Below are 27,949 nucleotides of genomic sequence, written 5' to 3'. Positions count from 1 at the left end.
ATGAAGGTTGAGTCAGAGGAGGGACCAGAGCAGTGATGATGATGATGATGATTATGGGTATGAAGGCTCTGTCACAGCATCTCGCTCTTCTCCTTCCCTCATTGATCCTTCCTTCCTTCCCTCCTTCCCATTCCTCCTTCCTTGTTCCCTGCCCTGGTGGCGCTGGTTCGCCTTTAAATCGTTTTCATTTATTCCTCAATGCTCACTACTCCTTCTCCTTCTCCTTCTCCTTTCTCCCTCTCTCTCGCTCTGTCCTCCGCCCCGGCCTGTATAACCCGCGGACCCCAGTTTTCCCGGGACATCACCGCTCTGGTAAGCCTCGCACGGCCATTTTCCGTTTCTTCAGTTCCTTTTCTTTTCTCACATTGCTTGCGTTTTCGTTCCTTGCTGTGTGCGTTTCACTGTGGATCTGCTGTTCCCATGCCAACCGCTTTATTCATGCCTCCTGTCTCGGAAAATTCTCCTGAAATTGTTGTGAACTGTCAAAAGTTCGGTTACCAGGCATGGATAACGTATTAAAAATAACTGAATTTCTCAATATGCCATGGGTAATTTCGAGGGCTGCGCTACAACACATATTTCAATGTTTGTGTGGCCTCTGTTCAGACACCGACTCAAACAGTTGTCTGTCAAAGGTTTATGAGGCAGCTGGCAGAGCTTTGTGAGGAGATACTCCTGTGAGGTGGGAGTGAACGTTCCGGTGGCACGGCTTCGGAAAACGTCCTGGAAAATACCTGGAAAACACTAAGCCCCAAAGAGTGGGAACCCTGTTCTGCTGCGTTTGGTTTGGGTTCAGGCTGGTCTCTCGGTGCTAGCACATAGTCGGGTCCAACAGCCACCGACCAGGCACAAGGTGCTCTCCTCAGGAATCCCAGCCCGTGTTAAGTACCTTTGAGCAAGGCTCCGGTGCGGCTCGTGGTTTAAGTGCTCTTGATCAGGAGCCGAAGCCGGGGGCCGGTGGTCTGTTCCCAGGGCTCCCAGCGGCGCGGCTGCCCAATACCGGCCGACCGCAACGATAGATAATCCTCCCCGCTGTGGGAGAGCTGCTTCGGTGGGTACGTCAACGCCATTGAGTTGTATTGGCTGTCGACCAGCGTGCAGGCAGGTGTTGAAGGACCAATCCCACTCCGAGGTGTACACTTCTAGTCATGCATGAGCTGGAAACTACAGTGACTGCAGGTACGGTGCCTCAAGACACGGGACACAGACGGATTAATCTCCCAGATCTCTGTAAGGCTCTGATTCCTCCAGCATTCATTTCCTGGGAGCACTCTCTGCCTCACTCTGAGTCACATGGGTTCTGGTCAGTTTTTTTCCATCGTCTATGCAAATGGAGGGGCGGGGCTTAGCGTCAGACAGCAGGCTGCCTGTATAAAGCAACCTGAGACCTCCAGGTAGAGTGATATTGATCAAAGTCCAACGCCAGCAGCAGCAGAACCGCCCCCCCCCCCTCCCACTCTCTCTCTCTCTGACACTCTCTCTTTCCCTCCTTTTCATTTGTTTAAGAGCTCTCACTCGGGAAGGGGCTGGCCCTTTAAACTCATTCAATAGCGGATTAGGCAGACGTTCCCTGAAGTCCCTCTGTCCGTGGGAGCTCTCTCTCCAGTCGGTCGGTTTGCGAGGTTAGCGCTGGCGGCGGCGGTGTTGGCGTTAGCGCTCCGAGGGTTCCCGTGGCGTCGGATGGACGTGGCTCAGCGTTTAGCATGACCGTGGACCAGCCGGCGGTGTTGGGAGCCTCCCCCGGCAGACCCAGGCGCAGGTCCTTCATCCTCTCCTCCTGTCTCAGAGCCCGCTCAACGGGCCCCAAGGTGGGTAGCCCCAGGGGCCGGTTCTGGGTCTGACCGCCCAGGCCCCCCGGAGGTCCACATTCTGGACCTGCCCGCTTTCCGGTTAATTCTTCACCTTCTTCCTCCATCCTGGTGGTTATTCCTTGTTTTATTTTGTATTTTCTTCCTTGGAGGATTTATCGTGCGCTCCGTTGGTCGGCCCTTCTCTGTGTTTTTGTGTGTGTTTACTCGAGCGTAAAAAAACAGTGTGACACTGGTGAATTCCTGTGCCTTGTGTGGCACTTTGGGTTCTTGTGTAACTTGTGGCCCATTCCCCTGCTGCCGGAGGGGCGTCTATGGCTACTGACAGTCTGACAGTTGTCGTGGAAGTGTGTTTACACTGCTGATAACCTCATCACCCACACAGAATGGCACAGTAGCTTTCGCTTATCAGATTCTGCTTTTTTTTACTGCTAACAACTGAATAACTACCATTCAAGGCGGTGATCATATTGTGTAACATCAATAATGTCATCGGTGTGTCATCTGTCGGGTCAATCGCAGTTTTAACCAACCGACTTTTTTGAGCTTGCAAACAAGGACTGAATGAGTAATAATAAGGGAACTACGGTATCTCTGGGTCGCGGTTTCTTGATGATTATATCGATAGATGGTTAGGTACGTACTTGCTGTCTTAATTGCACTATTCAGCGTTTTATTTCTCTGTCCGTCTTAGCCTACCTTCTTCTCCCGCTTGAGGCATAGCAAGAGTCAAAGAGGTCCCGCTAGTGTACTGCGCTACGCAAGCTGTGACATCACATCCTGCTATGACGACGATTAGAACGACCACAATAACAACAACCATCTCCCGATCTCTTCCAGGCGTACTCCCAGGATGCATACCTCAAAGGCCACGATGCGTACAGCGGCAACGCCCGCCACATCCCGCGCCGCCCCCCCTGTGCTACCCCCGGATAGAGGCCAAGGCCCCGGCCTCGGAGGACGGCCCGGCGCCCCTGGAGACGGAGCCCCCCGCCGCCCCCCAGACCCCCGCCGCCCCCCAGCCCTCCCCGAAGACACAGACGGTGGTGTGCGTGTGCAACGAGAGCGTGAGGACGGTGCTGGTGACCCCCGACCCGGGGGAGGGCACGGCTCGGCCGGCGGTACGGGCCGGGCCCAGCCACCGGACAGAGGAGCCCCGGCACGCGGCCTCGCCGCAGCCCGGCCCCGAACCGGGCTCCACCAACCGCGGCACGGTAGCCACGTCGACCCTCGTCGGGGCCGGCTCGGTCCGGTCGACGGGCTCTCCGCTGGTCTCGGGTTCCAGACCCACCTTGTCGGGACGGGACCCCCCACCGTCCAAGACCGCCTCCCCGGGCCTCAACCACTACCCCCCCTCGTCCCCGGCGGCCTCCCCCTCCCCCCGGCAGAGCATCGACTGGAGGAACTACACCACCTACAAGGACTACATCGACGCCAAGCGGCTGCACAGCTACGGCAACCGCAGCATCCAGGAGCGCCTGGACAGCCTGCGCGCCGCCGCCGGCGGAGGCTCCGCCTACTCCCTGCCGGCCACGCCCTCTCCGCCCGGCTCCGCCCAGCGGGGGCAGGCGCTGGGCTCCCAGGTCCGACGGAGGAGCACCTCCCACGACCGGGGGACGGAGGTGGGCCGCCAGGGGTCCCCCGTCACGCCCTCGCCGCTCAGCGCCTCCCAGGAGAAAACAAGGGGGGGGGGGGCGCAGGAGACGCGGCGTGGGGGCCCGCCGCCGCCCGGACCTGGTCCCGCAGCCTATCCCATGACGCTTTGCACTCCGCCACCCCGACGGGGGGTCCCACGCCCCGGGCCAGGTCCTGTGACTTCCTGGGGCGCCGTCCCGGGGAGACGGGGGCGGGCGTGGTCCCCGGGGACCAGGCGGGGTGCAGCAGCCCCGGGCAGGAGGCGGCTGCTGCAGTGCCAGGGAGAGGGAGCTAGGGCCGGCCTCGGAGCCCCGCCCCCGCAGGAGAAGCAGGGCAGGGGGGCGGGGCGCGCCAGCTCTGTGTTTACTAAATGCCTGACCGACCCCGCGCTGGCGGTCGGCCGACCCTCGCGGCCCCCGCCCACAGCTCGACCGCCTCCGAGCAGTCGCCTCCGAGCCCCCCGCGGACCACCCCAAAGACCAAAGAGCTGTCGTCATGGGCAACCACCTGGCCCACGCCTCGCTGCAGCACCTGCAGCTCCGGGGGCGGGCCGACAGCCTGAGGATGGACAGCAGGCAGGAGGGGGCGGGGGGGCCGGTGCCACGCTCCTCCTCCTGTTCGGGCTCCGCCTCCAAGCTGCCCGCCCAGAGGCCGCTGCAGAGCGCGGCCGTCTCCTCCCCCTCGGGCCTCGCCAAAGACGGCGACAGCCCCGCGACCCTGAGGTCGAAGGTCAAGGAGTTCTCCGACGGGGGCTCCACCAGCGCCCCCACCGTGCGGACCGGCGCCGCGGGCGTGGTCCTGAGGAGGAGGGAGTGCCTGGGCCTGCTGCCGCTCCGGCCCCCGTCCTACGTCCTGGCCGTGAACGACCTGAGAGGAGCGGCCGCCTCCCCCCCCTGCTCCTCTCAGATGGGGAGGTCCTGCCCCGCCATAGGGGGCGCCGGCAAGCAGACCTACCTGCACTCCGCCTCCCGCCGGGAGCCGCCGGGCCGGAGGCTGGGGGAGGCGCGCCGCGTCCTGGGCTCCGACGACCTCAACGACTCGCTGGACTCCATCCCCTTCATAGGTGAGACGCGCGGCGGCACTGTGCCAACACACTGTCCTAACACACACTGTACCCCCACACTGTGCTGTCACACACTGTACCCCCACACTGTGCTATCACACACTGTACCCCCACACTGTGCTGTCACACACTGTACCCCCACACTGTGCTGTCACACACTGTACCCCCACACTGTGCTGTCACACACTGTACCCCCACACTGTGCTATCACACACTGTACCACACACTGTGCTGTCACACACTGTACCACCACACACACTGTACCACCACACTGTCCTAACACACACTGTACCACACACTGTGCTGTCACACACTGTACCAACACACTGTACCCCCACACTGTGCTGTCACACACTGTTATACATGCCACTGTCCAGTTAGAGCTAACACACACACACTGCTACACCGCACTGTCCTATCACACACTGTAATACACAACATTGTCCAGTAAGAGCTAACAAACACACTGCTATACTGCCAAACTGCAGTGTCCTTTTGCACACTGTCCTAAGCTGTACTCTCCAGTCAGAGCCAACACACACACACTGCTACACTGCACTGTCCTTTTACACTGCACCATACTGTACTGTCCAGACAGAGCTAACACGCACACCGCTACACTGTACAACACACATCACTTAATGATGCGATCAGGGGGCGTTTCCTTTTCGGGAAGATAAAAACAGTCAAGGATGGTTTAGTGGACCCTTTCAACCGAAGGGACGGTGGAGTCAGACACAGGACATTTAGGAGCGGGCAACGGTAGATTATGAACCCAGAGGCTTTCTGCTGGGAGTTCAACGTCGCTGCTGCACATGCAGCATCTCTCGTGTTTTGTGGACATCGGAGTACTTTAGGGCATCTGAAGCACACACACAGAAATACCTTGTGACACACACACACACACTCACCTTCTCCGCGCCCTCCCAGCTCCCTTCCTGTTTAACCTCTCGTATTACCTATAATCAAATATAATGTGTGAAATCCGATCGTCTCTCTCTTTGAAAAACACACAGAGCTTCTACTGGGGACCGGCCAGGTGGAGAACATCGATTTCCACACCTTCTAAATAATTATTCCAATACATACAGGTTTTGGTTGATAAAAGGTGAAAAGTGCAGTTAAAAGTTCCCTGATAAGGTACTACAGTAACACAAGGGTTGTAGTGCAATGAAACAAGCCGATACTGCAATACAACAGGCTGTAAGTTAAATAATAATAATAATAATAAGATATATTTATCGAAATCAATAAAGTGGGGTAAGATAGCTAATATGGGATTATGGGATCGCCAACTACAGCTCCTGAGCCCAAGGTATTCACTGCAGCTCTCTGTCTCTTACTGCACGGTGCAGGTATTCCTTCCCTTCAAAGTGAGTGTTGGCGTGTCCTCATGGCTCTCCTCAGGCATGTTGGAATGTTTACCACAGTCCATCTCTGAATATCTGTTGTTTTATGGGTCATGCCTCGGTATGGGTTGGCGGTGCGGCTGTTTTAGCAGTGCCCTGGGGCCGTCTGCGGTACGCGTGGCGTCGCGGCCGCGTGCGCCCGTTCCCTCGCCCACTAGGAACTCGACCTGTCCATCAACGCCTGGGCCCCGCCCCCGTTGTTGATAGACTAGGCTGTGTGCCAATCGGATTGAGTATCTCCCGGTGTTTTAGGACTGGGCGTCGGCGCGCTATCCTCACCCCCATAGAAAATATAATGTCATCATCATACAGTAGAATCTTCAAACTTACTTCTAATCTAGTTAGTTCCACTCCCTGAAGTTCATACAACCCAAGGGGTCACTGGTTACCGTACTCCTCCACACGCCTCAAACCCAATCAGATTAACTCTCCATGCTCCATAAGCTCTCATGAACCAGCGGTCTTTGATCACCCCCTGCCTTACAGGGAACCATGTATCTCGTGCGTTGGAGGTCACGCTGTGTGGGTTGCAGGAAGCTGCGGTTGCAACAGAACGCATGTCCGTGTGAGAACATAACTCATCCTGTTGCATGGAAATGACAAGCCTGGGAAAGATGTAGGTGAGAGAGAGAGAGAGAGAGAGAGAGAGAGGTGGGCGGGCAACCTTTCTTTCCTGCCCAGAAAGCAGTTCTAGAGGCATGAAAACAGATGGCTGTGTAAAACAGCCGGCCTCGACAAGTGTTGGCAGGCCTGGCACACGGGGGTCACGCCGGAGCTCTCCGTGGTAACCGGGGGCTCGGTTGGCGGTTGGATAACGTCTCTCTTGAGACCGCATCACATGGTTCATATCAGGCCGGGCCGTTACACAGGCTGATGAAATACACCCAAACAACCAATAAAGAAGGGGCTTTCGGGCACCGGTAGGAATGTACTCATGTTAATCAGCTCCATCTCTCCTGGTTTCTTGCCTGATCTCGGGGCCTGTTTGGACGGACACAGTGTGGGAAATATCCCCACGGTTCAGTAACTCTGGCTTTAGTTTACCCACGAACACATGATCACAACCATATGACAAACTAAAATAAATGAACAAATGAAATTATATTGTTTTATGGGGAATTGCCATAATTAGACTTAATTGTAATTGATTTATATACGTAATATTTTTGTTCTATTTAATATTTGTATCAGCTCTATACAGATAACTGGATGAAGCTTACAGAGGCTCCATTTCCATCTATAGTTTTGCGCTGTATGGGGTTGTAGACAGTTGTATACACTCTGTTTCTGATAGGGTTTGTCATATTGTTGTTCTGTCCTGACACATGACACAATGACACAATGTGAATGACGTCATATTAGTGTGATGTGTGTGTGTGTGCGTGTGCGTGCGTGTGTGTGTGTGCGTGTGTGTGTGTGCGTGTCTTGTGTAGATTAACATGAAGCTATGCCAGCGTGTGTCATGGCTGTCAGACGGCCTTTCAGACGGTAGTCAAATCTGTTTCTAATCAAACAGCGATAGCAGAATCACTCTGTTATCTGCAAAGGAATACATTTCGTTGGAACCCGGAACCTACCGCCTCCCCAGTTCAGTTCAGTTCAGTTCAACTTTATTGTCCCAAAAGGGAAACTTGTCTTGCAGTCAGGTACACGTAAAAAACACAATCTACACAAGGACACACGACATAGAGATAGACACAGGCTAATCTAAGTTAGAAAACGGTCACACTTATCTAGTTATCAAATTTAAATACATTTACAGGTATGTGCAAAGAATTGTGCAAATTGAGCAAACGTATTGCGCTACGGATAAAAGAGTTCTTTGTCCTATTGGACTTAGAATGAGAGACTCTTAGTATCCGGCCTGAGGGAAGGGTCTCAAATTAATAATGAAGGGGGTGATTTTTTACAGTCCCAATATAGAGACAACCATTTACCTTTACTCGTTGTGTTCTGTTAGTTAAAAAAATCTGTGATCCAGCTCACAAGATTACTCTCAAGATTAAATCCTGATAGTAGTTTACTGACTCAAACATGTGGCTGGATAGTATTAAAAGCAGTAGAAAAATCTAAAAACAAAAGCCTGGCTGGCGTGTTTGCCAGTACCATCTAGATGACTGTACACGAGATTTAGTAGTGTAATCTGGGCATCCTCAAGCTCTTCTAGCCCTGTATGCAAATAGCCTTGGGTCCAGGGCCTCACCCACCCTTAACAACAAGACCCTTCACAATCTTTTCAAATGACTTCATGACCAGTGAGGTCAGTGCCACTGGTCTGAAGGCATTTAAACCCCTTGTAGTGTTGCCCTTTGCCACAGGAACAATAATGGACTCCTTCCATGCCTTTGGGACCCTTCTCTGTTCCAAGGACATCTCAAAAATATCAGTGAACACCCCACAGAGCAGTTCTGAACAGCACTTAAACAATCTCCCAGTAATACCATCTGGACCCAGACTTTTATTGACCTTATTTCTCTTAAATACTGACCTAACATCTTCTTGTGTAATTGAGAATGGTGTGGACTTTACCAGAGCTTGCTCCTTAATTAATGTCCTATGTTCATCTGAAAAGTCATCAATATCAAAACGGGAAGAGAATGTGTTCAGATAAATCGCTATCACTCTTATACATTGGGATACGGACTGGCTTGTTTTGTGTTTTATGCAAACCTGTCATTCTTTTAACACCATCCCATGCTGCTTTCAAGTTGTTACTCCCAGTCTTCCTCTATCTTATTTTTGTATTGTAATTTAGCCCTCTTGATTTCTGCTCTGTCCTCCTTAGTTGCCTCTCTATTTTCATCCACATCCCCATTGTGAAAAGCACTATGTTTTTTCATTAGCACTTGTTTCAGGGAACTAGTGACCCATGGCTTATTATTTGCATACACTTTTACATGTTTTTTAGGAATCACAGAATCCTCACAAAAAGAGATATAACAGCATACACCGTCAGTCAGCTTATCAATATCTGAAGCAGAGTCCTTGAAGATATTCCAATCTGTGCAATCAAAACAACCTTGTAATTTAGAAACAGACTCATCATTCCCCTCCACTCCCCCGGAGCTCAGGGCGGGGCCTGAGCGCCCGAGCGCTGAGGTCAGGCAGTAAACTGGGCTCCTAGACACCTGTTTATAGCAGGCCTATAAAAGGGGCTCACAGCTGAAGGTGATGAAAACAAGAGTAAAGTGCTGGGAGGTACCCAACGAGAGTTCTGATTTTTTTATTCAGAGCGATTTTTAAGTGAGGCTGGGTCTAATCAAAGCATGCAATCGATATGGAGCCACTTAGAAATAACTCCAAAGGACTGCAGCGAGTTTAAACAACATCTACAACCACCGGATCGTATTGACACATTCAGCCTTGTGTTCAGACTGATAGCCGATGCCGATCAGTATCAGCACATTTTTTTTACTTTTAGAGGAGTTTACGAGAAGTGGATCACGGGCAGTCCTCATATGCTCTATGTAACCAAATATGTGTGTGCAGGTGTTTGTTTGTGAGTGTGTGTGTGTTAAAGTCCCCACATGCTCTGTATGATGAAATGTGTGTGTTCCGGTCCCCATATATGATGAAATGTGTGTGTGGTGTGTTTCGGCCCCCATATGCATTTTATAATGAAATGTGTGTTTTGGTCCTCAGATGAACCGTCGAGTCCCAGCGTTGACCACGACACGCTACTTATCCCCGCCTGCGCGGTCATCTCGGGGACGCCCGTCATCACTACCGTACCTTCGAGCCCCACGTCACGGCCCCTCTCATACGCCGACAGCGGTCACATGACCAAGGTACTGGCTAATTAATTCCTCTGAGTTGGTTTGAAGTTTAGATCGTTTTAATAAGTAGCTAGCTAGTTATCGAGTTCACCAATTATAAAATGTAACTTGTTTTAAAAAATGAAATTTTGTTGTCTCATATTCACATGTTGTTCATCTGGTTTCATGTGTGTGATTATTGATCATAATGAACTGGCCCTCTGCTTCCCCTCCTCTCTCAGGTTCTTTCTGCCTCACGGTGACGGATTCAGACTCTGCCTCCAGGACTGAGAGGTCCAAGTCCTACGATGAGGGTCTGGACTTCCACAGGGAGGAGGCCAGAGGGTGAGCCCCCATCATATCACCAATCAATATTAATCACTCTGTTGGCAAAATGCTTTTTTCTGTATGTTGTCAGATGACGAATGTTAGATTAAGCGAATTTTCGTTTTTTAATGGACGATGAGTATTTGGTTAACTGACCCTCAAAAATACTAACTTAATCTCCCTGAAAAGATAATGGAGAAATCTAGAGCCAATTCTTGTCTGTCAATCTTTTTGATTGCATTGTGGTAACCAATGAACACACAATTGTAGGCCTCTCTCAGTGTTTACTTTTTACCGCTTGAATGTACTTTTGCTTTTGAAAGATCATTGGTTTTGCATCCTTGAACGATCAGGTCTAATCTCTCACAATCTAAAACCCTTTCCTATCCTCTCTTCCCCCCAACAAAGGTCTCTCATCTCTGGCCTGAAAGGCCTGAAGAAGGTGAGTCCTCTTTGCACCACACAGCCCCACACATAGACCATGTTGACGGGTACAGGAGGGTGGACGCTGGGCAGCCTGTGAGGCCGTGCCCAGCCCATAAGACCCTTTCTCCTTTCTCCTTCCTGTCTGTTGATCCCCTCTGATAGCATAAAGGAACAGGGCGGGGCTACGGTTCCAGTAAAGCAACAGCACACGATTGTTTATCATTTGTTTATTCTATTTTGATTTTAAATCATTATTCTATCCAGACACGCTGACTTACACACCTTCTTATATACACTGAAAAGTAAAGAAATTTTGTTCTGTAATATAACAGAATAATCTGTTTGTATTTAATATTTAGTTATGTAGAGACGCTTGAACCTAAGTGACTCACAGAATATTCAATGCGTGTCAATTAATGATCAGGTGGTTGCTATGGCCTCTTGCTCAAGGTAGACCCCAGGTAGACTACCAACGATGGGAATCGAACACATCGAACACACCCCTTGTTGAAGAGCGGCCCCCTGGTACTGCAGCAGGCAGCCCAGGGGTTCAGGCGTAAGGAGTGCGGCTGGTCGGTGGGTCGGTCCTGTTCTCTACGGCGTTTGTCCCTCAGGTGTCCGACTGCTCCTCAGAGGACTCGGGGTCCAGGAGAGATTCGTCCTCTGACACTTTCCTGCACCGCCACCAAAGAGGGTCCTTCCTGCACTTTAAACAGCTCCACTCGGGACCAGAACAAGGTGTGTGCTGCTTTGATTGCCTTATAAGTCCTAGGCTGCAAACCGCTTCACCATATATATTATATATTATAGATATATATATATATATATGATGACGGCACACCACACGCATATTCACACATTTGTGGGGCCTGTATATAGTGACACACTCACACATATTTAACACATTTGTGGGGCTTGTATATATGACACACTCACACATATTTAACACATTTGTGGGGACGAACTGATGAAACACACACACATTTCCCACAGTGGTGGGGCGTATATAATTGGGGTTGAAGTTAAACGGCATTGACAGTTTACATAGAAGGGATCGATAAGATCTGGCCCTGTTTCCATAGCGTAGCCTCTTAATACCTCTCTTTGTCTGCGTCTTTGTCTGATGGACCAAAGTGTGTTATCGTTTCTAAACGCTCATAAATCACCATGACATTAATATCCCGGGCCAGTCCTATTGTTCCTGATCAACAAACATGACCAAATCCTTAATGTCACATATAGCGTGGACTATATTGAAAATGTAAACTGTTAAAAAAAAGGTACCAATACAGGGTGACCACGTGAGGCCTGGTAAGTCGTTGCACCTCATTTGCAATCTCTGACTATCCTACAGTCAATCCATAGACTGCCTCAATCCGAATGAGGCATCCAGCGACGCTTATCTCCAACCCTAGAGCCCACAAACCCACGTCTGGTGACAACGACCGCGGTGGGTTTGGAGGCGTGGGCACAGCGTAACCCTGTGGGTTGTGTGTGGTGTGTTGTGGGTGTGTGTGTGTGTGTGTTGCAGGCGTGGCGGCGTTGGCATGCGTCCCTGGAAGCAGATGTAGGCGCGGTCTTGCGGGGACACTCGCTCTGCCTGTACCGTGACAGAAGGAGGCCCAGGCGCACACCCACTGGCCCGCTGGTGGACGAGCCGCAGCCCATCAGCATCAAGGCCTGCCTGGTGGACATCTCGTACAGCGACAAACCAAGCGCAAAGCGATGCTGCGGCTCACCACCTCTCGACTGTGAGGTCCTGTTCCAGGCGGGAGGACCGCGAGGACATGCTGGCCTGGATCAGAGTCATCCAGGAGAACCTGGACCACGAGGTCAGACCACACACACACACACACACACACACACACACAGACACACACACACACACACACACAGACACACACACACACAACACAGACACACTCACACAGACACACACACACACACACACCAGAGTCATCCAGGAGAAACATATACACACACACACACACACACCACACACACCACACACACACACACCACACACACACACACACACACACACAACACACACACACACACACGACCACACACCACACACAACACACACACACACACAACACATACACAGACACACATGCACACACTAGTGTCTTAAAGACAAGCCACATGACCCGAGCATTACAGAGATCTGATATTGTTTATGCATGTTAATCTCAGAACTCCGTGATTGACCAGCCGTGACCCTCATCAGCCGCAAGATCAAAGAGTACAACACCTTGATGAGGGAAGCAGAGGGAGGGGCAGGGAGGGAGGCGGAAGAGAGAGAGGTGCAGAGTGGAATGGAGGAGAGCAAGGTGGGTGAGTAGAGAAGAGGTGAGAGGGAGAAAGAAAGAGAGGGGGTTGGGTCTGACCTCATCCACAACGTCAAAAACGTCTTCTTATTCAAAAACATGCAAGTAATGCATCAGACACCTTTAGTGCTTACTATGTGTGTGTGTGTGTGTGTGTGGTGTGTGTGTGTGTGTGTGTGTGTGTGTGTGTGTGTGGTGTGTGTGTGTGTGTGTGTGTGTGTGTGTGTGTTGTGTGTGTGTGTGTGTGTGTGTGTGTGCGTGCGTGTGTGTGTGTGTGTGTTGTCCTCCAGTCCTACCGGCAGTAAGACGGAGGTGTCCCCTAAGGTGCCCCGGCAGTCCCCAGAAACACCCTGATGGGGGGGAACCGGAGAAAGAGGGCAAGGCCAGCTGTGGTCAGTCGCCCAAAGCTGAGGCAGAGCGCCAGAACCTGCACAGAGGTAGGAGACCTTCGAGTCTTTTGGTTCATCCATTCACAGTGTTGCCCCTATATGCACGGCAGTGTTCCCCCGTATATGCACGGCAGTGTTCCCCCTATATGCACGGCTGTGTGTGCCCCTATATGCACGCAGTGTTCCCCCTATATGCACGGCTGTGTTGCCCCTATATGCAATGGCAGTGTGCCCCTATATGCACAGCAGTGTTGCCCCTATATGCACCCCCTCTACAGTTAGATTGCCTTTATTCTCATTGGATAGTGTCAAAAGTGTCAAAATACTGACAGCTGAATGGTTTGCTGATTTCGTAGCATAAGAAACGCATGATGTTACTGGAGGTGGCATAAGCTCATTCATGGTTTTGGACTCAAAGTAGGAAGCGTAAACAGAACACCACAATGTGATCTATTAATCTAAGTAGTTTGCATCTTTGATGATTTGATGATTGTGTAGAATAACGCAGCAGTATTATGAAGCCCAGATTATGAAGCCCAGATGGCTACATGTTGGACTGTTTTTACGCTCACATACATTTTCGCCAAACCAATGTGGCTCTCGACCTAGTGCCAGAGCATATTTTGAGTTACTATTGTTACTAATTCTGTTGGAATGCACCAGAGCCCTACTAATATTGTGTGTGTGTGTGTGTGTGTGTGTGTGGTGTGTGTGTGTGTGTGTGTGTGTGTGTGTGTGTGTGTGTGTGTGGTGTGTGTGGTGTGTGGTGTGTGTGTGTGTGTGTGTGTGTGTGTGTGCGCGCGCGTGTGTCCAGGGGAAAGCAGCCCCCCAAAGGACAAGGGGACATGGAGAGCCCGGATGAAGAAGCAAGTTTGACCGTAAACACTGTCCTGGGCTCACGTTTGGGGTCCGCCTGGACGACTGCCCCCCCCCCGCCCAGACCAACCAGGTAGAGACCCCCTCACCTGAGGACCGACCGTGTTCAGTTATCGTCCGTCACTTGTGAGGGTGAAGCCTGTTGTGAACGCTGCCGCTTTGGGGCCCGCTGAAACAAGCCATCAAGGTCTGACCCTCTCTGCCGTCCGCGTTTGTCTCCATGTCTTCATTTGTTTACTCATGCATGCGAGATTCATGGTGAAGTTCGCCCGTGCCCAAAGTCATTCATTCATTCATTCAAATGATGTGGTGTATAATATTACCGCAGCGTTAGGAAAACTAGTGATAGAAAATAAATATGTAGGGGTTGAATTAGCTGACAAGAGAAAAACAAACCATGTCCAGACCAAATCAACCCCATTCGGGACAGAACAACTGAGAAATGTTTGGATTGAGATTTTGATTTCATGAAACAATTGTTTCCTTGGTAAATCTGAAAACACCCAGCAGGAGACATCTAGGTTTGGGTATTATTTTAGGACGACTCAGTTACTAAGAACTTACTGCTTTGAATCATTTCCATTCAATTTTTCAGAATGCAAAGTTGGTCCACCTTATTTTCACAGAGATGTAACTCTGTTTGTTTTTGGAAATAACAAGAATCGAATTTCAGGTGATTATCAGACACTACAGCAGAGACACACTGTGTGTGTGGTTGAATATTTGTATTCTTCCGAGTGAGATGCTGACAGCTTGTTGTTTTTAGTGCTGATGTGAGACACAATATCAATTTCAGGATCTGGCAACAGATATCCTGGTATCGAGATACTAGATATTGGGATTGTGATTAAGTTTTTCTGTATTACTTAGGAAGCTACACGTTCAGAACAAATCCATACTGAAGGAAGTGGCATAGTTACATTTAAGTTGTTCTTTAGTATTAAGGAAGCTTCTCGAATCAGAATACATCCTAACTGGAAGGCAGTGGCCATAGTTACACTCAAGTTCAAGTCTTCTCTGTATGTTCATCTCTGTTTGTGTGTGTGTTTCTGTGTGTGTGTGCGTGTGTCTTTGTTTGTGTGCGTGTGTATTTATCTGTTTGTCTGTGTGTGTATGTCTGTATCTGTGTGTGTGTGTGTGTGTTTTTTGTGTGTGTACCTTTGTGTGTTTGTCTTTGTCTGTGTGTGTCTGCGTGCATGTGTGTATGTCTCTATCTGTGTGTGTGTGTGTGTGTGTGTGTGTGTATGTCTCTATCTGTGTGTGTGTGTGTGTGTGTGTCTCTATCTGTGTGTGTGTGTGTGTTGTGTGTGTGTGTGTGTCTCTATCTGTGTGTGTGTGTGTGTGTGTGTGTGTGTGTGTGTGTGTGTGTGTGTGTGTGTGTGTGTGGTGTGTGTGTGTGTGTGTGTGTGTGTGTGTGTGTGTGTGTGTGTGTCTCTATCTGTGTGTGTGCGTGTGTGTGTGTGTGTGTGTGTAGTTTGTGCCCCTGATCGTGGAGGTGTGCTGCAGGGTGGTGGAGGAGCGGGGCCTGGAGTACACGGGGATCTACCGCGTCCCGGGGAACAACACCGCCATCTCCTCCCTGCAGGACGAGCTCAACCACAAGGGGCTGGCCCACATCGACACCCAGGACGATGTGAGGACCCGCTGTTCACTACACACACACACATACACACACAGTCCACACTGTTCACTACACACACATAGACACACACAGTCCATACCGTACACTACACACACACACACAAGATAGCCAGGACCATGTGAGACTCATACCCCAACGATGACACAGTTCTTTATCCACACTCACTACACCAAGAACACTTGACACCCACTACAAACACACACACACACATAAACAAACACACACACCCCCTCATCCATCAACACCAATCCCAAACACACACGGTCACACACGGTCACACACGGTCACACACGGTCACACACGTCTATCCCCTCTCATCCATTGAACTTTGATCCCGACTCCTGCGTTGTAGAAATGGAGGGACCTGAACGTGATCAGCAGTCTGCTGAAGTCCTTCTTCCGGAAGCTTCCTGAGCCGCTGTTCACCAACGGTACGGTTCTGAGCTGGGTTAACAACAAAGTACTACAAGGTCAAAACAACTGAAACGTTCTACATTCATCCGCCGGCTCACTGCCACCGTCTGTTGTGTCCTACAGAGAAGTACGCTGACTTCATCGAGGCCAACAGGATAGAGGACCCGGCGGAGCGACTCAAAGCTATCAACGCCTGGTACGCTACGACACCGTTACCCCTGGCGGCCCGATTATCCTAGAGACTCCGTTGTGCGTTGTATCGTGTGCTAAGAGCTCTTCATGATGTGCTCTGTGCTATGGTGTGCTTTAGAGCCCGACCGATATAGGATTTTTTAAGGCCGATACTGATACGAATATTTTGTGATTTAAAAATCCGATATATGTTTTTAAAAAAAATCCAGAAACGCGCAACAAAACTAACAGATTTCCCTAACATCGGTTATTTGTAGTTATCCTTTAAATCCTTTTTACTCTCAGCTAACACGTAACAACAGCAAAACTGGACATGGTAGTCATGAATTAAGTCATGCTTATCGACTTTAGAGAATTGATGTTCTTTTAATTGTTATTCAAGCAATGTATGTCTCGTGACAGTTGCCAACTTACCATGAACACACTTGCACACATGAACAACACCGATGATCTCCGTCGATCTCCGTCATTCACTCTGCATAACTCTGGCTGAATCAGCGGGCTTGGGGCGTTAGAGCGCCCTCTGGTGGACAAACCTTTTTTTATTTTTTATATTCATTTATCGGCCATTATAAATGCCGATACCGAATAGTTTGAAAAATGCCTAATATCGGCCGATAATATCGGCCTGCCGATATATCGGTCGGGCTCTATATGAGACTGTGTTTGTTTAGTCCTTTGCTGTGTGCTGTGTTCTCTCCATATGGTGTGCAGTATGCTGATGTATCCCCTAGACGGCGTATTGCTTGCTGACGCGTCCCTGTGATAAACTCAGTGTGTTTCGTCTCTCTCTTCTCTACAGCTGCACGAGCTGCCGGACCACCACTACCAGACCCTCAAGTTCCTCTCTGCTCACCTCAAAGCCGTCGCCGATAACTCTGAGAAGAACAAGGTGTGGATTCAGGAGACGTGCACTGCAAGCGGTGATCTGTTGACAGAACCAAAGTGCACATACATTAAGTTAGGCCTCAGGGTCAAGCTAAAGTGCTAATGTTTGTTCTGATTGTGGTTGTTTGTGTGTGTGTGTGTGTGTGTGTGTGTGTGTGTGTGTGTGTGTGTGTGTGTGTGTGTGTGTGTGTGTGTGTGTGTGTGTGTGTGTGTGTGTGTGTGTGTGTGTGTGTGTGTCTGTCAGATGGAGCCCAGGAATCTGGCCATTGTGTTCGGTCCCACGTTGGTGCGCAGGTCGGAGGACAACATGACCGACATGGTGACCCACATGCCCGACCAGTACCGCATCGTAGAGACCCTCATACACAATGTGAGCACCTGGACCTGTCTGTCTGTCTGTCTGTCTGTCTGTCTGTCTGTCTGTCTGTCTGTCTGTCTGTCTGTCTCTCTCTCACCTGTGCCTGTCTGTCTCCTGTCTCTTACCTGTACCTGTCTCACCTGTACCTGTCTGTCTTCTGTCTCTCCCCTGTACCTGTCTGTCTCCTGTCTTTCACCTGTACCTGTCTGTCTCCTGTCTCACCTGTAACCGTCTGTCACCTGTCTCTTACCTATACCTGTACCTGTCTGTCTCCTGCCTCTACCCTGTACCTGTCTGTCTCCTGCCTCTACCTGTACCTGTCTCTCACCTGTACCTGTCTGTCCCCTGTCTCTCCCCTGTCTGTCCCCTGTACCTGTCTGTCCCCTGTCTCTCACCTGTACCTGTCTGTCCCCTGTCTTTCCCCTGTCTGTCCCCTGTACCTGTCTGTCCCCTTTCTCTCCCCTGTACCTGTCGTATGAACAGTGCTGTAGTCATAATATTTGCCTTGTCCCGTGTGGGGGGTCCTCCTGCTGAGAGAGTGACTCCTCCTTTTCCTCTCCTCTCTCTATTACAGTACGATTGGTTCTTCACCAACGAGGACAGTGAGGAGCCAGTGGTGGGTAGAGCCATCGCCTTTACAGGCTCTCTCTCTCTCTCTCTCTCTCTCTCTCTCTCTCTCTTCTCTCTCCCTCTTTCTCTCTCCTCTCTCTCTCTCTCCTCTCTCTCTCTCTCTCTCTCTCTCTCTCTCTCTCTCTCTCTCTCTCTCACTCACTCACTCACTCACTCACTCACTCACTCACTCACTCACTCACTCACTCACTCACTCACTCACTCACTCACTCACTCACTCACTCATCACTCACTCACTCACTCACTCACTCACTCACTCACTCACTCACTCACCTCACTCACTCACTCACTCACTCACTCACTCACTCACTCACTCACTCACTCACTCACTCACTCACTCACTCACTCACTCACTCACTCACTCACTCACTCACTCACTCACTCACTCACTCACTCACTCACTCACTCACTCACTCACTCACTCACTCACTCACTCACTCACTCACTCACTCACTCACTCACTCACTCACTCACTCACTCACTCACTCACTCACTCACTCACTCACTCACTCACTCACTCACTCACTCACTCACTCACTCACTCACTCACTCACTCACTCACTCACTCACTCACTCACTCACTCACTCACTCACTCACTCACTCACTCACTCACTCACTCACTCACTCACTCACTCACTCACTCACTCACTCACTCACTCACTCACTCACTCACTCACTCACTCACTCACTCACTCACTCACTCACTCACTCACTCACTCACTCACTCACTCACTCACTCACTCCCCCTCTCCCTCTCCCTCTCCCTCTCCCTCTCTCTCTCTGCCTTCCTCTCTGTGTAATTTAGTCAATCTTGTAACATTGTTAATGAAGAATTACAACAGCACTCTCATACACAAGGCTTAGATATCTGAAAGCACTTAACCCGGAGACATTTCAAACTTGTTTAGCTCTTGTGTCTCCTCACCTTCCCACCACCAACTAATTCAATCTATTAAATTATGTTATATTATACTATAGCTCTTAACCACGGTTACCGTCTTAAAGGGCTTAAGAGGCCATGTATTCATGACCCCCCCCCCCCAACCCTAGCCCCCCCAGAGGGCAAAACTCCCATAATATGCAAGGAAGCAATCTTGAGAAGGAACACAGAGTGGGGGTCCTTCCTTACAGGGGGGTTAGGAGTGCAATGGGGGCCATCATTATACAAGCAAAATGTTCACCTTATGGCGATGGGGGGCTGGCCGGTGGAACGTCAGGGGAGTCCAGGCCTCTGGTCGCAGGCGCCGCAGAACGCTAAAGCAGACAGAAGGATGAATTAGGCGGGGCAAAGTGCACACAAAACATGAAGACAACCGCTCATCTGGAGCCTACGCAAACACTCACCCACCCAATTAGAAACACCTCCCCCCCCTCAGACACCGACCCCCCTCCAGAGGTGGAAGGGTCCCGTGCAGGACTGCCCCATATGGAAAAAACATCCAGCAGTCGAGCAGTCACGATGATCAAAATAATCGTTTGATAATCGTGATTTCCATATTGAAATCACGTTTATCAAAGGATTCTTTTTGAGTCTGAAACATGATGCATTTGTGCAATAGAAAATGTCCAAAAAAAAAAATACTTTCACCTCGATTTATCTTAGTTTGGAGAATGATTGGGCCAAAATTCCAAATTGCGATCATCCGATTACCGATTGCAAGGCCATGGACCCGTGTCTCCGACCAACGTGTGTGTTCTCCGTTGCCCGGGTCAGATGGCGTCGCGGGACCAGAGTGCGGTGGAGTCGCAGCCCGTGCCCAACATCGACCACCTGCTGACCAACATCGGACGCACGTGCGCGTCGCAGGGGGAAGTGTCAGGTAACACCCCCCCCCCCCCCCCTCCCCCTGGTCTCACAGCTCAACGCGCCTTTATATGCTGTGTTGATGATGATGATGATAATGAAGATGATGATGATCATGCTCCTCCTCTTACCTAGAGTGACTCCTCCCCCACTCCCCCCTCAGCCGTGCTACCTTGGCTAAAATAGGTCTGGATTTATCTGTGACTTACTCACTTTTACTCAAAAGGCCTGGGGAAGAGTGGACAAATTATTGGTGTTCTCCTTTTCATGGGTGAGTGAGTGAGTGAGTGAGTGAGTGAGTGAGTGAGTGAGTGAGTGAGTGAGTGAGTGAGTGAGTGAGTGAGTGAGTGAGTGAGTGAGTGAGTGAGTGAGTGAGTGAGTGAGTGAGTGAGTGAGTGAGTGAGTGAGTGAGTGAGTGAGTGAGTCCGTGAGACAGCGAACGATTGATAGAGTGATGAAAAGACGAAGGAATAAATAACTTGCCTGCACTTCTACTCACCCCTCCCTGATGTGTATGTAGAATAATATGCATCTCTCTCTGTGTCCCCTTAGATCTCCTTATGTTAGATCTGACCCTGCTTTAAGGGGGTATGTGTTATCTCCCGATGCTTAAACCTTCACTATGGAGCCCTGCTGCCCTAGAACCGCGAGAATATGAAACGTTTTCCATGGACTGCAGGCATTCACTGCAGCACAAAGCCGTGGTTCGTAATGTTGTCCTTATGGCAGACATCCCCAACAAAACGGTTGATGTTGTTTGGGAAAGGCGACAGACAGGTCACTGCCCACTCCTCACGCCCATCATACGTGGTGTTTGTAGACGGTAGATCCGGTTGTGCCGGGCAGCCATGTTGGCTCCATGGTGTAGGTTTATGAACCCCCTTCCTCTCGGCTTTGGCCCTGTTGCACTAACCCACCATGCTCTTTACCCTGAAGACTGGAACCAGACCGGACTAGACTAGACTAGACCGGACCAGACCAAACTAAAGCAGACATAACTAATCCAGTACAAATTAACCAGACCAAACCGATCCAGACCAGACAAAACTAAACCAAACCAGGCAAGACCGGACCACAACAAACTAATACAAACCAGACTGGACCAGAAGAAACTAACCCAAACCAGACCGGACCAGAATAAACTAATCCAGACCAGAACGGACCAGACCAAACTAATCCAGACCCGACCAATCTAATCCAGACCAGACCAAACTAATCCAGACCAGACCAGACCAAACTAATCCAGACCCGACCAATCTAATCCAGACCTGACCCGACCAATCTAATCAAGACCAGACCAAACTAATCCAGACCAGACCAGACCAAACTAATCAAGACCAGACCAAACTAAAGGACCGCCCGGTCCCGTGAGCGAGTGTGTTTTTAAAGCGTGAGGCGGCTCTCTGGTCCCTGTGTGTCTGTAGTGAGGCTCTGTCGCATCTCCTAGAGGCTTTTACATCACACACCATCACTCACCCTGACACAGGCCAAGTGGGCGGGGTGTATCGCGCCGTGATGTCACTGATGGACTCCCTCATGTCCGCCGTGGGCAGCTGGGACTGTAGGAGGAAGGAGACGTGTTGCCCCCACTGTAGCTGCCTCCTCTGCACCGCGCCTCACTTCTGTTGAGCGCCGCCGCCGCCGCCTCTCCAGACCACGACGGCCGCGCTTTGACAACAGACAGGGGGCGAGCGAGAGGGAGAGAGAGAGGGGAGGGGGGGGAGTGATCAGAGAAAGAGCGAGCGAGAGGGAGAGAAAGAGGCAGAGAAAGGTGGGGTGTGCACGCGGTACGGTATGGTGTCCTAGCATACGCGCGCCCAGAGAGCTGGTTCTGTCTGAACGCTGTGCGGTGTCTCCTCTCCCCACTGTCTCACCACAAGCCTGCCAACGGGAGAGATAGACCGGTAGGGACCCTGGCTCCTCCCCTCCCCTCCCCTCCCCCTCCCCCCAGTCTGTTTCCTCACCCTCATTCCGTGACATCATCATCTGTATGTTGGGGCGGGGCGGGGGAGGGGTGGGGCTTGAATAGAAAAACTAAACTGATACTAACGTATGGATGTGCTCTTACCACCGCTCTCACTGCGTATCTAAACCAGAACTAAATCCACAACCGGACCGGACCAGTCTCTGTAGCTTGATAGACAAGATGGCCGACGCCATATCCAACATGGCGGATGTTTGGCTCCATCAGTCGTTTCTAATTACTTCTTAGGATCCTCAGACGGCTCTGAACTCTGCTTACTCGGTGTAGCAGTTGAGCCACGGTAACGGCACATCCCAGGTGTGGAGAGTATTTCGAGGCACAGCAGGGGAATGGACGGACTGTTTTGTGTTTTTACGTGTTGTCAGTTTCTCCTCTCCTCCTATTGGCCCTCCCCCGTACCCCTCCCCCTCCTCCGGCACTTGTGTTCGTTGGGTTTGCACCGTGGCCATCCGATCAAAGTCACTGTCGTCATGGCAACCCCTCCCTCCCCCTGTTACTATGCCAGCAACAGCACCACGATACGGGCTTGTCCACTGACTCTCACAGTGAATTAGGGCACATACAACTGGGAAGGTTCTCGGTCTTTACATACTGCCGTGGTAACAAAGTCGCATGGCCTGCTTGTCTGTGATGTGTCACGCGCATGCAGCTACCCCCACTGCTCATCGGTCATCATCACTTTTTGCAATACTCCTTGTTCCTTGTCGCTCCACCTCCAGTTCTGTGACTCGTCTCAAAAACTCATCTTCCAGTATTTTATTTGTCATTCTTTATTATTTCTCTCTGGTTGACGTCCTCATGTAACGCCTCCATCCCCTCCTCACCTGTTGAGTTAGTTTTATCCTATTTGTTTCTCTATCGTATGCTAATTCCTCTTCCTCTTCTTTTTGTGTCCCTTGCAGATTCAGCCACTAGTGACTCGGCTAAGTCCAAGGTAAGCAGGTGTACGGGTGCGCAGTGTACAGGGGGGAAACCCACTCAACCGTCCCACCTTTGAGTGGTGAGTGTAGGCTAACCGGGGAGATACACCACGACGGCGGCGGCCTCGAACGATCCATCCGCACCGACTGCTAACCGCTAGCTCGCTAGTGCACATGTTTGCCTTACATTTATGACCCGAAACTAGGGCGGGGCAAGGAGGGGGGGGGGGGGGTAGCCGGAGCCTTGAGGCTTATTTATGGTTCCACGTCGACGCAACGCAAGGGGGTTTACCCTTGCGACCCTCCTTGCGTCCACCGCAAGGGCCTGACGTGCGCCTTCAAAACATGGTAGCCTTGCGTCTAGGCGACGCAGCAGCGAGGGCTGTGATTGGTCCGCTCACTGAACCCCCGACGCAGAACCAAAACAGGTCTGCGTGGTCGTTGCGTCGACGTGGAACCGACTGAGCCTTTGCCGTGGACTGGGATCAGATACGCTACACGTGAGAGCGGCTACAGAATGTCTCCATGGACTGTTGTGTCAGCGCCAGCCCTCCGCCGCCGCCCTGCGTCCGCGTCCACACGGGCGTGTGTTGACCCGAAGCCAACGAAGCTTCCATTGCTGCGCTGTGCTGTGATGAGGCTGCCGCGGGGCCATCGCATGCTACGCTACGCTAGCTACGCTCAGTGCTCTCCGGCTGCTAGGTGCTACTACCGTGCTGGGAGCGGTCAGTGGTCGCCCTGACATGCTGTTCTCTCTGCTGTGTGGAGCTGCCGAGGAGCAGCCCTGCAGCCGCTGGTCTGTACAGGCAGGCGGGACTCGCCAAACCAACCACTTCTGTTTGCTGCCCTGGACGCGCTGACTCTTCCACGGCGAGAGTTTTCATTGTTTTTCTGTTCTGCTCTCTCCCTCCCCTCTCCATCTCTCTCCTCATCACCCCTCTCTCTCTCTCTCTCTCTCTCTCCCTCTTCCTCTCCCTCCTGTCTCTCTCTCTCTCTCTCCCTCTCCCTCCCGTCTCTCTCTCTCTCTCTCTCTCTCTCTCTCTCTCTCTCTCTCTCTCTCTCCCTCTTCCTCTCCCTCCTGTCTCTCTCTCTCTCTCTCTCTCTCTCTCTCTCTCTCTCTCTCCCTCTCCCTCCCGTCTCTCTCTCTCTCTCTCCCCCTCTCTCTCTCCCGCCTCTCTCTCTCTCTCTCTCTCTCTCTCTCTCTCTCTCTCTCCCGCCTCTCTCTCCCTCTCTCTCTCTCTCTCTCTCTCTCTCTCTCTCTCTCTCTCTCTCTCCCGCCTCTCTCTCTCCCTCTCTCTCTCTCTCTCTCTCTGCAGGGTTCTTTGGGCCCAGGGAGGGAGGGGTGCAGCAGAGAGCTCCTAGTCTCCTCCATCTTTGCTGTGGCCAGCCGCAAGCGAAGGAAGTCCAAGGAGAAGCTGCCGCCTAGCAGCTCAGACGAGGACCTGGACGCCGTCCTCCCGGAGCCCGGCGCCGCTCAGACCCCCGACGGCCTCCTCCTCCCCCTCCACCAGGCCCCCCTGCAGGGCTCCGGGGCCCAGTACGGGGCCCAGGACGGGGGCCAGGACGGGGCCACGGAGCAGGCGCGGGCCGAGGCCTGGAGGAAGGAGAACGGACGGAGCCTAGAGGTGACCAAGAAGGAGCACAGGAACTCCTTCTTCTCCCGGGCGCTGTCCCGACAGCCCTCGCCGTCCCCCTCGCCGTCCCCCAAGCCCCCGGGCGCGGCGGGCCCCGGGGCCAGAGCAGCAGCCACCGGCGCCAAGTCGTCGCTGTCGGACGAGACGGCCTCCGACCTCGGGACCGGCAGCTCCGGAGCCTCGGCGGCGGCGGCGGCGGCTGCAAGGTCGCGACCCAGGAAGTGGACGTTGGGGGCGTGGTCGGGCGGCGGCGGCGGGGGGGCGGCGGCCGGCGCGGAGGTGAGCTCCATTACCTCGGACTACTCCACCACCTCCTCCGTCACCTTCCTGACGGGGGCGGAGTCGGGGGCGGAGTGCGGCGCCACGCCCGGCGGCGAGGAGGCGGACGACGAGCGCAGCGAGCTGCTCAGCGAGGGCCGGCCGGCGCTGGAAACGGACAGCGAGAGCGACTTCCCCGTGTTCGCGCCGCAGGGCGGCAGCAGCCAGTCCACGCCGCGGCCGGACACCGCCGGGGGCCATCGGGGCGAGCGCGCGGCGGCGGCGGCGGCGGCGTTGGACGGCAGCGCGGCGGGCCAGCCGGAGACGCGGCGCCTGTTCTTCCCCACCCACCGGCTGACCGGGAGCGACGGGACGTCCCGCCGCCGCTCCCTGAGGCACAAGACGGACAGCGACTCCTCGGCGGAGGGCGTGGCCGGCGGCGGTGGCGAGGGGAGGGCCCGGCTGTCCGGCGTGCTGGATGTGATGAGGAAGGGCCGGTCGACGGGCAGCCTCAGCTCCTCGTCGCCGCGCAGCGAGTCGGAGCGCGCCCAGCCCACCTGGCGCATCAAGATCGCCGAGCGGCTGAAGCTCCGCCTGCGGACGGCCGTCGCCGACGACGACGCCGCCACTGCCGCCGCGCCGGGCGCCAAGGGCCATGCCCCCCCCGGGGGCCCCGAGGCCCGGGCCAAGAGGAAGAGCATCCGGCGCCGGCACACCATGGGCGGGCAGCGGGACTTTGCTGAGCTGGCCGTCATCAACGACTGGCGGGAGCAGGGGGGCGGCGACCAGGAGGCGGAGCTGTCTGCCTGCGAGCGGCTGAAACCGGGCCGCGCCCACCGGGAGCTGACGCTGCGCGGCTGGCTGAGCGGGGAGCTGCGCGCCGCCCGCTGCCCCGCCCCGGCCCCCCAGGGCCGGGCGGCCGAGGCGGCCCCCAAGGCGCTCCCGGAGGAGGACGCGGCGGACCCCTCCTCGCCGCGGCCCGCCCCGACCAAGGAGCCCCAGGAGCGGCTCAACGGGGGGGGCGGCGGCCGGGCCGGCGCCGTGGCCGACGCCCACCCCCACAAACTGTCCGGGGCGCACGTGGTGGTCCGCTCGCGGTTCTATCAGTACCTGTGAGCGGGGGTGTGTGTGTGCATGTCTGCGTGTGTGTGGGGTTGGGGGTTGGGGGGGCCTGTGAGAGGTCAGAGACTGGAACGGGATGGCTTTGTTTTCTTTTTTGTATTCTAGCGTTTTAGAGTTATTGCACAATATTTTTTCTACCGAGTATATATCCACCCTGTGTATATACTGTATGTTTGTACTGTACATAGTCCGTGTAGAGGCCCATGCGAACTGTCAGCTGAGATGAAGAGCGGTCGATTCTTTCGCTACGCCGCGACACCACGATGATGATGAAGGAAAAATAGGCCCCCCCCCCCCCCCCCATCAACGGCCGCCACGTCTTCCCGAACACGTTTACACTCTCCACGCCACACGGAGCAGAAGTGTGAACCTACCCTCCGGACTTTGAACACGGCGTGCCATAGGAGTGTTCCGTTTCTCCTCGTCCAATCGCAGTCTTGACGAGTTAGTTTCCAACCCGACGGCGGTGATACCCTCGTCACTATCCTGGCCGGTTTGAAGAATGTAGGACTTTTGCTTACGTCGATTTGCGCTCGTTTTCATCGTGACGACGGTGTTGTCGGGGGGCGACGCGTACGTTTCCGGTGTCTCTTTACTTGAATGTAGGTGCGCTCAAGGGCTGCTTGCTGTGCTGTGTACTATAGAAGGTTTATTTTTCTATTGTTTTATAGTACAGCCACAACAGACAGACACAAGCCCCGAGGACTGGAATTATTTTATTAGTTGGACGAAAAATGATACGACCTTGTATTGAAATGTTGAAGACATGACGGTATGTTATTCTTGTTTTACATATTTTTATTTCCGAATGCACAATCCAAAAATAGGACGTTTGAAAACAAAACACAAATGATTGATTTGTTTTTAGTTTTTTATTACTTTAGCCCCAAAATAATAATAATAAAATGAAGTAAAGTGCCTATTTGGAATTGATTGTGTGTGAAAATGAAGTTTATTGTACGAGTCCCAATTGACACTAACTGAAAAAATATTTTGGAACACGAAAAAACGTTTATAATCATTCCGTATTTTTATGTTTAGAGATTTGAATGGCTGTTAAATTCTTACTAAAAGAGAACTCAACCAAAGCTGGAGGTCACATTACAACAATGATATGACCATGTTTTTACAACCACAGTAATTGAGTGCATGGCTGCCGGCATCGCTGGGATTGACTGCAAGTTAACGGAAATCAAGAGGCATGGCCTTTGGAACTGCATGCAGCCGTGGGTTCTCGTCTGTGTACAGGCCCTCCCTGAAAAGACACTGGAAATAAATATACGTCTTTATAACATCACTGTGTCCGTGCTTTTTATCCAGTTCATCTGCCTTTTTGCAACAAAAATAAAATCCCATTTGACATCTGTTGTTTTGGCGATGTCTAAAGTATCCTACCCCTTAATTAACACCCAATTCATGAAGGCTCACTGCTAAAATAAGCACTCGTTTGACATGTGTGTATATTTGTTTGCCGTTTCGATTAAGTCCACAACCCTTTACACAAAATTCTTCGTCATTTAAAAAAAATAAAAATAATTTGACATGCCTTTATTTTGGGCGTATCAAAAAACAGCATACATTTCCTACTATTACAGCACTCATTTTGCAAATCAAATTATTGGGGAGTTGGGGTTGGTAACAATCTTACAATTTTTTCATATCCAGCCATCTGGCTATATGTGGGCCATGGATCTACTCAGGCAATTCACAAACAGGGTTGTGAGGTGGCAGAACGTTTCTCAGCACTTTCGTGAAAATTTCCATGGTAATACTATTACGATTACGATTTCACAAATGTGTGTACTAAAAGTAGGCTTCTGTATTTAAGTAAGGCCGGGAAATACACACAAAATTTGATTACGGATCTTGGAACATATTTTGGTTCAATGAAAACAATTCCTCTTCTATCATATGTGCATTGCATTCTTTTAGGATGTTCAGCCGTCAGCAGGATGTTGAAGGGGGTTCAGATCAGGCGAGTTTGCTGGCAAATCAAACACAGTATTAATGAACCAGACTGAGAGACCACTAAATGGCTTAGGAAACCTTTTCAGGTATTTTGAGGTAATTAGCTGAGTAGA

At 52.0% G+C, this 27,949-nt stretch overlaps 1 pseudogene; it reads left to right on the top strand.

Annotated features, from left to right (window-relative positions):
- LOC130377635 (rho GTPase-activating protein 21-like) lies at positions 1 to 27,949 on the top strand (annotated as a pseudogene).

Source organism: Gadus chalcogrammus, chromosome 23 (assembly GCF_026213295.1).
Source record: "Gadus chalcogrammus isolate NIFS_2021 chromosome 23, NIFS_Gcha_1.0, whole genome shotgun sequence".
In the NCBI taxonomy this organism is placed as follows: domain Eukaryota; kingdom Metazoa; phylum Chordata; class Actinopteri; order Gadiformes; family Gadidae; genus Gadus; species Gadus chalcogrammus.
The sequence above is the reverse complement of the archived record's forward strand: the minus strand, read 5'-3'. Positions and strand labels throughout refer to the sequence as shown.